Raw genomic sequence first — 11793 nt, 5'->3', positions numbered from 1 at the left:
TCATTATATATATATATATTTTTAAATGTCATGAAAAGCACTATACAAAGTAAATGTATTATTTATTATGGTCTGACATGTCTGCAGTAATCTAGCAATTTTGTGTTTGGTTTGGTTAATTGTTTTGTAAATATTTATTCACATTTGTGGTGACACTAAATAAACAATTAATGATTTAAATCAATATTGTTATTATAATGGAGGGAGGGTGGACGGGAGTTTAAAAAAAATTAACCCCAAAAGGTTCTTTGAGGAACCATTATAAGGGGTTCTTCAAAGAACTTATAGGGGTTACCCAGTCAGGGGTTACTAAGGGTTACCCAGGGGTTGCTAGGGGTTACCCAGTCACGTGCTGACTGGGTATGACCAAAGTTATTCTATTTAGCTACACTTTGTAGTATATTTTTACACTATAATAAATGTTTGATGCTACATCGCCTGTTTTGAAAGAGAGTTGTTGGTTTTTAGGGGCAGTCGCTTTTGAGCTTTTGTCTGAGGGTTTTCACAACTGCGATACCACCTCCAGTCAGCAGATGGCGATGTGTGTCTTTCAGGTGATTCTGCCGCTGTGACGTATAATCTAGTGGACGGGACGCTCCTTCAACATCAGTTGTCAGCCATCTTGTTTTTTTTCAGGAGTTTTTTTACTTTTATTAACACTAACATGCAAAACATAAACATAACAGACAGAGGGATTCCACAAAGAAATGATCAAAAAATAAAACTAATCCACATTATATCAATTCAAATACAGACATGTAGCGAGTACATTTTTTAAACATTTTGTTTTGTTTAAGTTTTAAAGATAAAATAGTTTTCCAAGTCAGATTGAAAAATTAAGAAAAGGGGCTTTTTTTGATTTGTGTTTGAAACATTTTCCTAATAAAATAAAGAGATTTATAATTCACGTTCAATTGTGGAATCGGTGTAGTAAAATAATATGTCAAACATTTCAATGGTTGTATGCAATTTGAGGCCAGGATATAGTTTTATATCAGTCCAGAACACTTCACTATATAAACAATGACAGAATAAGTGTTCAATAGATTCAGTTTCTAGTTCACAAAAACTGCATTCACTGGTAACATCAGGTATATACAGTATTTAGAATTACACGGATAGAATCTATGGATAATCTTAAAGGAGATCTCCTTTACTTCATTGGTCACCATAAATTTGTGTGGAGTGAGCCAAGCACGACTCCAGTTTACATCAAACGATGAAGCCCAACAAAATATCGCAGAGGGAATAGACTTCCTGTAGAAAATATCCCTTAATAAACGATTGTTGAATTTTATATCTAGTAGACCAATGCCATTCACCTGGATATCGCTTACAATGGGAGATATTCCACAATATGCATAATTCTGAAGTAAAGTTTTTATCCCACTAGGTATAGCTTTAATAACAGTGTCATATGTTTTATTTTATTTTATTTTACCTTTATTTAACCAGGTAGGCTAGTTGAGAACAAGTTCTCATTTACAACTACGACCTGGCCAAGATAAAGCATAGCAGTGTGAACAGACAACAACACGGAGTTACACATTGAGTAAACAATTAACAAGTCAATAACACAGTAGAAAAATATAAAAAAAAGAGTCTATATACATTGTGTGCAAAAGGCATGAGGAGGTAGGCGAATAATTACAATTTTGCAGATTAACATGCCATGCTCTAGTACATTTGGGTTGGCACATGTGAGAATTAACCCTGATACTCTAAAAGCAGGGCAACAATGTCGATATAATTGTACCAAAAAATTGTCAGTTGGTTGCATAAATCATTTGCATTACTAAAAGTTACATGAAATGTAAATATGAAATATTTGGTTGCATAGTCTTATTTTCAACGTATTCAATTACATTTTGCTAGGTGGGATAGCCCAATGTCAAATCACAGTGTTAACGTGTCCAAATCAATAACCAAAACCTAAAAATAAAATGTGCTATGTACACAAACATCTGCCACAAAAATCATATTACTTGTATTTTTTTTAAACTAGCTCCTTATAAACTGCACAAGCACCAGAAACGCTGTTGTTTTGACAAGTAGCAATAAATCACTGATATCGATTAGGGGGAAAATCAGTATGTACGTGGTGTTTAAACTAACACGACAAAAAAAACACATGGAAATGGGAGATATCTTTTACATCACTGGTTAGAGGACAACCTGCAGAAGACAGTCAGCTACATTTTGGAGTGATGCATTTAAATTTAGGGGTCGCTAAACAAAGGAACGCAAAACTTACTTGTCATAACTCATCGATATCATGTTGAAATCAATTGTGCCAAGAGGAGGGAGATGAGGTTCCACATCTTGTTAAAAGGAAAAGCTAAAAACCACACGGAATCTGGGAATAATGTGTACATCACTGGTTAGAGACCAATTTGTAGATAACAGCTCGCTACCTTTTGAAGTGTTTCATTTTGATTCAAGTGGGCTCACAACGTGGTAAGTGTAACAACTCTTTTTTGTTAATCACGTTTTGTTAAATCACATAAATAGTACTCTTTCATTTCAGAGCCTGGATTTTCCCCTGAGGCTAATATCCATATCATGTTGAAATCAATTCATAAGGGGGCAAACGTTTAGGGTTCTACATTGTGACATTATTAGAATACTCCTACTACAATGTTAAAACATTCTACATTCTACTACAGCTATGAGATTTCTCTCCTGTGTGTGTTCTCTGGTTTCGAACCAGGCTGTTTGACTGAGTAAAACGCTTCCCACATTGATAAGATTGCTCTCCTGTGTGTGTTCTATGGTGTAGAGTCAGACTGTTAGATGTAACAAAACTCTTCCCACATTGACCACAGGTATAGGGTTTCTCTCCTGTGTGTGATCGCTGGTGTGATATCAGGTTGGTTGACTGAGTAAAACTCTTCCCACATTGATCACATCTATAAGATTCATCTCCTGTGTGTGTTCTATGGTGTACAGTCAGACTGCTAGATGTAACAAAACTCTTCCCACATTGACCACAGGTATAGGGTTTCTCTCCTGTGTGTGATCGCTGGTGTGATATCAGGTTGGTTGACTGAGTAAAACTCTTCCCACATTGATCACATCTGTAAGATTCATCTCCTGTGTGTGTTCTCCGGTGTATCTTCAGATGGCCAGATTAAAAAAAAAAAAAAAACTTCCCACATTGATCACAGCTAAAGGATTTCTCTCCTGTGAGTGATCTCTGGTGCACTGTTAAATCTCCAGAATTACCAAAACTCTTCCCACATTGACCACATATATAAGATTTCTCTGTGTGGATTCTCTGTTGAATTTTAATGCCTGATGAGGTGAATCTATTCCCATAGTCAGAGCAGCAGTGAGTTCTCTTCCCTGTGGATCTCTGCAGGTGTTTCTTGAGGTGTTCTGATGTGGAGAGACTCTTCTCTGCCTCTTCAGCATCATGAGGTTGTTGAGGCTCTCTAGAGGATCCACGGTAGTCCCGTATCTCTCCTGTGTGAACAACAAAGTCAAACAGACGGATAAAGGCCCACAACAGCAAAAATCCATTGTAAAAGTGATGCCAACAATTGACGTCTAATGAATGTAATGATTATTTGACAATTGTCTCAAAATTAGCAAGAGAAGTCATATTTTGTCTTCTGTTCACAGTAGTAACATCTAAGATTGCAGACTATAAATAAGTTACTCATGTTGTTGAAACACTAAGCAGTGTGCCAGATGACTTTGTCTCCAATATAGGCCCCTTTCTGTGTTTGCTAAAATTGCGGCATGAGGGCGATGCACATGCAATTTGGTGGTAGAAACTCGTCCCCACTAATGAGGAAACCGATAGTTATGGATGTAGTATGTCTGCCTGGAGCAAAAATGGTGAGCAAAGATTTGTTTTTCACAATGTATTCTGAAGGTGAATGGGGGAATCTCAGTGGAGTAACCTCCATTTCCAGGTTGCTTATGAGTGCATTTCACACTACGTTGGATTATAATTGTAAGGCTCGTTTGAATGTCCTGCTTAATATAATGTTTGTGTCATCATCGTAAATCAACCTCTGTACTTAAACACTTCAACCAGCAAAATTGTAACGATTCTCGTCCTCTTCTTCTGACAAGGAGTGGCAAGGATCGGACCAAAATGCAGCGTGGTATGTATCCATAATGATTTAATGAATACAAAACACAAAAGAACAAGAGAATCAAAATGAAAACCGAAACAGTTCCGAATGGTGCAAACACTGAAACGGAAAAATAAACACCCACGAAACACAGGTGGAAAAAGGCTAACTAAATATGATTCTCAGAGACAACTAACGACACCTGCCTCTGATTGAGAACCATACCAGGCCAAACGCAAAAACACAACATAGAAAATGGAACATAGACAACCCACCCAACTCACGCCCTGACCATACTAAAACAAAGACATAACAAAGGAACTAAGGTCAGAACGTGACAGTACCCCCCCAAAGGTAACCCTCCCTGGGTAACCCCCGCTGTCTGAAACACTCATCCAGCCATTCCTCTGGGTAACCCCGCTGTCTGAAACACTCATCCAGACATTCCTCTGGGTAACCCCCCTGTCTCAAACACTCATCCAGCCATTCCTCTGGGTAACCCTGCTGTCAGAAACACTCATCCAGCCATTCCTCTGGGTAACCCCTCTGTCTGAAACACTCATCCAGCCATTCCTCTGGGTAACGCCGCTGTCTGAAACACTCATCCAGACATTCCTCTGAGTAACCCCGCTGTCTGAAACACTCATCCAGACAGTCGGCTTGTTTTGTCATAGTCAGTCTGTGTACTACAAATCCTGTGTATGCGAAAGTATTGGCTGATGGAGAGACTATTTTCTAGGGGTGTAGAGTGGAAGCTAACAGGGAATTCATGTCCGTCAGCTTCCTGTATAGGTCTGTGCTAAAGCAACCACCGTCCCTCTTAATCAAAATGTCCAGAAAACTTGTTTCATGCACATCAAAGGTGAGGGTGAATTTCAGATGTTCACTGCTTGTATTGATGAAGGAGTGAAATCGATGAAGTTCCTCTGCAGTCCCCTGGAATAGAAGGAACACGTCACCAATGAAGCCTTTTTCAGAGCCTGATGAGGTGCTAGAATGGATTGTTAGGGCTGACAATCACATTCTTCTCAAACAACCCCACATACAGATTGGCATAATTAGATTATAGTTTTTAAACTACAATGACCTTAATGACCTGCGTGCGCACTTACCTGTCTTGTCTGTGTTTCTTTTACACCTGATTTGTAAAAGAGACAGAAGAATGGACAATGGTCACTGCTATCCGGAATCCTTGGGACATCCCTACCCTAAACCCCTACCCTAACCATTTTAAATGTCAATTTCAATGGGCTAGGGACATCCCAAGGATGTATCTCTACCTGAAAATACATGATCTAAGTCATTGATAGTTGGTATTCAGCAGTCATAAAGCCTAATTTACTTTAATGAACGACTAAAATATATATTTTGTCAGACAGCATAGACAGCAACTCTACACTTTATTGTCTGACTGATCCATTCATCCTTCCATCCCTCCACCCAGTGAGGGTGGAGCTTAGTCAGAGAGCTGTTGAGGGACTGGTTAGGAAGAACACATCTACTGCCAGAGAGGTCAGAGTTCACACATGGTTTAGATGGTAAATATTTATGTCCCCTTAGTGGTTCATCACGTTAGATGTTCCATCATCTATGTTTATTTACATTAGTGCAAATTGTCCACTGATATTGGTGTAATTTCTCACCCTTTCGGCTGTATGAAAGTTAATTTCCCCTCAGACACACACATTTGTCCTTTGATATTATGAAGGTCATTTGTGTCACATGTACAGGTTGAGTGTTTGATTCCATTTACTGACATGAATCTTGTAAACTCGTCACTTACAAAAGCTTGTGCATTGTCACTTGCCAGCTGCAGTGGCAAACCGAAGCGTGCAAACGTTGTTCTGAAACACTCTATCGTCTGAGCTGAGGTGGAGGAGTCAGTGCAAAACACCTCTGGCCATTTGGAATGGGCATCAACTATAACCAGAAACATGTGCTTTTCAAAGGGACCAGCGTAGTCCACATGAATTCTCTGCCATGGCTCTACGGGCCATTCCCATGGGTGGACTGGGACAGGAGCAGGCATGTGAAGGGTTTCCAAACATCCACTACAGTTCTTCTCCATGTTTTCTATCTGTTGATCCAGACCTGGCCACCAGAAGTGGCTCCTTGCGAGCAGCTTCATTTTGACAATTCCAACATGACCTTCATGTAGTTGCTGCAAGACTAGATGTTGGCATTTCTGGGGTATCATGACTCTCATTCCCCACATCAAACATCCTTGGTACGTTGTAATTTCGTTTCTCCACTGGAAATACGGAGTCAGCTCCTTTCTGCCAGTAGCTGGCCATCCTGACATGGTGTAGGTGTACACTTTTGACAAGGTCATATCTTTCCTTGTCTCCTGTTTGATAACTGCTTGTGACCGGTAGTGCCTCGAGCTGAGCGGTGTGGAACATGTCCACTGCATCCACCCTCCTTTGTCTTTCTCTTGTATACGGCAGTCTGGATAACCCATCTGCATTTGTGTGGAGGGACGACAGCTTAAATGTCATACATATGACTGGCAAGGAACAGGGCATATCGCTGTAACCTGGCTGCTGTCATTGCCGGAATGCCTTTCTTTGGACTGAAAATGGAAAGCAACGGCCGGTGATCTGTAACCAGTGTGAAACGCTTGCCATATAGGTATGCATGGAATTTCTTGACACCCCACACTAGTGCCAGTGCTTCTTTGTCGATTTGTGAGTAGTTTTTCTCTGCATAATTAAATGTTTGTGACGCAAATGCAACTGGCCTCTCTGACCCATCTTTCAGTGTGTGTGAAAGGACGGCCCCTAATCCATAAGGGGACGCATCACAAGCCAACTTCACTGGCATTTCAGGGTCGTAATGCATCAGGACCTGTTCAGATGTTATGAGCCGTTTTGCCTCCAGAAATGCATTTTCACACTGCTCTGTCTACCGCCATGTCCTATTCTTTTCCAGGAGCTGATTTAGAGGCTGGAGTACTGCTGAAATGTTTGGGAAATGTTTGGGAGGAATCTTCTGCAGTAATTGATCAGTCCCGTGAAAGATATCACTTCTGCGATATTTTGTGGTTGTGGTGCCTGTACCACTGCCTCGATTTTGTCCTATGTTTTGTGCAATCCATTGCAGTCAATTTTATGTCCACAGAAGACAATCTTGTCTTTGAAGAACTCACACTTCTGTAAGTTTGCCTGTAGACCATACTCTTTCAGTCTTTTCACAACCTCTTCCAGGTTAGCCAGGTGCTCTTTGTCGGTGCGTCCTGTTATGATCATGTCATCCAGGATACACTGGGTTCCTGGGATTCCTTGCACAATCTGGTCAATAGTTCGCTGCCAAATGGCTGGGGCGGATGCAATGCCAAAAACCAGGCGGTTATACCTGTATAGATCTTTGTGTGTGTTTATTGTCAGGTACTGTTTGGAGCTCTCTTCAACCGGTAGCTGCAGGTAGGCCTGTTTCAGATCGATTTTACTGAAGTGTTTCCCACCAGCTAGTGCAGCAAATATGTCATCCAGACGTGGTCCACATGCAACATTGAATTCACAGTTACCTTGAAGTCCCCACACATTCTAACAGACCCATCTTTCTTCATAATAGGAACTATGAGTGTGGCCCATTCGCTTCTGTCCACTTTCGTCAGGATCCCTGTATCCTGCAAGCGATCGATTTCCGCTTTCACCTTTGGTCTCAGGGAGTATGGAACAGATCTGGCTTTGAAGAATTTTGGGGTTACGTCATCTCTTAGAACATGTTTTGCTGTGAAGCCTTTTACTGTTCCCATCTCATCACTGAAAACTGTGTTGTATTTCTTCCGCAAGTGTTCCAGTGTTTGGTCTGTGCCTTTCTCTTTGGACTGGAACGTGTGGAGCATTTTCAAGTCACACCAGTTCAGCTTTATTTTTGAAAGTCATTCTCTGCCAAATAATGGGGGGCCAGTTCCAGGCACCACGTACAGCTGTAACTGCTGTGTTTGCCCCCCATAATGCACTCTGACCTGCAATGCCCCCATTGGGCTCAATCTCTCTCCTGAGTATGTCTTCAGCAACACATTTGTGTTCTTCAGCTTGATAGCCTTAAAGAGCTCATTGTAGATGGTAGTGGAAATTACAGATCCTGTGTCCAGCTCCATTTTGAGGGGTTAGCCTTCGATATCTGGTGTCACCCATATTATGCTACTGCTGGGAGAAGTCACTGTGTTTAACTCCATTGTACCAATTAATCGTGCATCTGAATCACTGCCACTGTTCTCTGCTAGTGCATTCACAGACCCTTTAATTTTCTCAGTTTTCCTGTTGTGACTGAATTTTATTTTGCTTGCTCTTTGAATGTGCCCCCTTCTACTACATTTGTGACAAATTTCGTCTTTGAAACGGCAGTCCTCTGCTCTGTGACCATCTCTGTCACACCTGTTGCATTTTTCGGCCACACGGGGGCGCTGTCGGCAGCGTGAAAACTTGTGCAGGGAAATTTGTGACCGGTCAGTACTTCTTTTACTTTGCAACTCAAATGCATCTTTAGTCGCGATTTCAATAGCCACAGCAATGTCAACCGCCTTTGCAAACGTGAGCTCTGATTCTGTGAGCAAACGTTTTTGAATGTGTTCATGTTTCAGTCCACAAACAATTCTATCCCTTAATGTGTCATTTAGGTTCTCTCCAAACTGGCAATGTTCAGACAATTTCTTCAACTCTGCTACATATGTACTAACATTACATTTACATTTAAGTCATTTAGCAGACACTCTTATCCAGAGCGACTTACAAATTGGTGCGTTCACCTTATGACATCCAGTTGAGCAGCCACTTTACAATAGTGCATCTAAATCTTTTAAGGGGGGGGGGGTGAGAAGGATTACTTTATCCTATCCAAGGTATTCCTTAAAGAGGTGGGGTTTCAGGTGTCTCCGGAAGGTGGTGATTGACTCCGCTGTCCTGGCGTCGTGAGGGAGTTTGTTCCACCATTGGGGGGGCCAGAGCAGCGAACAGTTTTGACTGGGCTGAGCGGGAACTGTACTTCCTCAGTGGTAGGGAGGCGAGCAGGCCAGAGGTGGATGAACGCAGTGCCCTTGTTTGGGTGTAGGGCCTGATCAGAGCCTGGAGGTACTGAGGTGCCGTTCCCCTCACAGCTCCGTAGGCAAGCACCATGGTCTTGTAGCGGATGCGAGCTTCAACTGGAAGCCAGTGGAGAGAGCGGAGGAGCGGGGTGACGTGAGAGAACTTGGGAAGGTTGAACACCAGACGGGCTGCGGCGTTCTGGATGAGTTGTAGGGGTTTAATGGCACAGGCAGGGAGCCCAGCCAACAGCGAGTTGCAGTAATCCAGACGGGAGATGACAAGTGCCTGGATTAGGACCTGCGCCGCTTCCTGTGTGAGGCAGGATCGTACTCTGCGGATTGTTGTAGAGCATGAACCTACAGGAACGGGCCACCGCCTTGATGTTAGTTGAGAACGACAGGGTGTTGTCCAGGATCACGCCAAGGTTCTTAGCGCTCTGGGAGGAGGACACAATGGAGTTGTCAACCGTGATGACGAGATCATGGAACGAGATCATGGGGCAGCTCCATCTTGCCGAGGTTCAGCTTGAGGTGGTGATCCGTCATCCACACTGATATGTCTGCCAGACATGCAGAGATGCGATTCGCCACCTGGTCATTAGAAGGGGGAAAGGAGAAGATTAATTGTGTGTCGTCTGCATAGCAATGATAGGAGAGACCATGTGAGGTTATGACAGAGCCAAGTGACTTGGTGTATAGCGAGAATAGGAGAGGGCCTAGAACAGAGCCCTGGGGGACACCAGTGGTGAGAGCGCGTGGTGAGGGACGCAATCCAAGCGTGGGGCGCGCCGGAGATGCCCAACTCGGAGAGGGTGGAGAGGAGGATCTGATGGTTCACAGTATCGAAGGCAGCCGATAGGTCTAGAAGGATGAGAGCAGAGGAGAGAGAGTTAGCTTTAGCAGTGCGGAGCGCCTCCGTGATACAGAGAAGAGCAGTCTCAGTTGAATGACTAGTCTTGAAACCTGACTGATTTGGATCAAGAAGGTCATTCTGAGAGAGATAGCGGGAGAGCTGGCCAAGGACGGCATGTTCAAGAGTTTTGGAGAGAAAAGAAAGAAGGGATACTGGTCTGTAGTTGTTGACATCGGAGGGATCGAGTGTAGGTTTTTTCAGAAGGGGTGCAACTCTCGCTCTCTTGAAGACGGAAGGGACGTAGCCAGCGGTCAGGGATGAGTTGATGAGCGAGGTGAGGTAAGGGAGAAGGTCTCCGGAAATGGTCTGGAGAAGAGAGGAGGGGATAGGGTCAAGCGGGCAGGTTGTTGGGCGGCCGGCCGTCACAAGACGCGAGATTTCATCTGGAGAGAGAGGGGAGAAAGAGGTCAGAGCACAGGGTAGGGCAGTGTGAGCAGAACCAGCGGTGTCGTTTGACTTAGCAAACGAGGATCGGATGTCGTCGACCTTCTTTTCAAAATGGTTGACGAAGTCATCTGCAGAGAGGGAGGAGGGAGGGGGAGGAGGATTCAGGAGGGAGGAGAAGGTGGCAAAGAGCTTCCTAGGGTTAGAGGCAGATGCTTGGAATTTAGAGTGGTAGAAAGTGGCTTTAGCAGCAGAGACAGAGGAGAAAAATGTAGAGAGGAGGGAGTGAAAGGATGCCAGGTCCGCAGGGAGGCGAGTTTTCCTCCATTTCCGCTCGGCTGCCCGGAGCCCTGTTCCCCCTCATTCTGATCTCTCTTGTGGAAACGAAAATGTTCCGCAATGAGGAGTGGTTTAGGTGATATGTGACATAAAGGCTATGCTGTTACGTGCTACGGTTTGGGATGTCATCTATAATAATGACATAAAGGCCATGCTGCTACGGTGTGGGATGTCATCTATAATAATAATAATAATAAAAATCACATTAAGGCTATGCTGCTACATGCTACGGTGTGGGACGTCATCTATAATAATGACATAAAGGCTATGCTGCTACGGTGTGGGATGTCATCTATAATAATGACATAAAGGCTATGTTGCTACGGTGTGGGATGTCATCTATAATAATGACATAAAGGCTATGTTGCTACGGTGTGTGATGTCATCTATAATAATGACATTAAGGCTATGCTGCTACGGTGTGGGATGTCATCTATAATAATGACATAAAGGCTATGCTGCTACGTGCTACAGTGTGGGATGTCATCTATAATAATTACATAAAGGCTATGCTGTTACGTGCTACGGTGTGGGATGTCATCTATAGTAATGACATAAAGGCTATGCTGCTACGTGCTACTGCGTGGGATGTCATCTATAATAATGACATTAAGACTATTCTGCTACGTGCTACGGTGTGGGATGTCATCTATAATAATGACATAAAGGCTATGCTGCTACGGTGTGGGATGTCATCTATAATAATGACATTAAGACTATTCTGCTACGTGTTACGGTGTGGGATGTTATCTATAATAATGACATTAAGGCTATGCTGCTACGGTGTGGGATGTCATCTATGATAATGACATAAAGGCAATTAACAAAAAGTGAGACAACGTGGAGATAAAGAATAACAAAATATATGTATTAACTGAAGCAAATACAATTAACAATGGTGTGTGTGTAGTCAGTAGTGTAAGTTAGTGGTCGCGTGTATACATGTGATAATGAGGGCTGTTGAAAGGTGCCAACGCAAACAACCAACATAGCCCCCCCAATTTTTAAAAGTTTTTTTGTTTAAATGTCACAACCAAAATCTG

Source organism: Oncorhynchus gorbuscha, linkage group LG21 (assembly GCF_021184085.1).
Source record: "Oncorhynchus gorbuscha isolate QuinsamMale2020 ecotype Even-year linkage group LG21, OgorEven_v1.0, whole genome shotgun sequence".
In the NCBI taxonomy this organism is placed as follows: domain Eukaryota; kingdom Metazoa; phylum Chordata; class Actinopteri; order Salmoniformes; family Salmonidae; genus Oncorhynchus; species Oncorhynchus gorbuscha.
Note: the sequence above shows the minus strand (reverse complement) of the source record.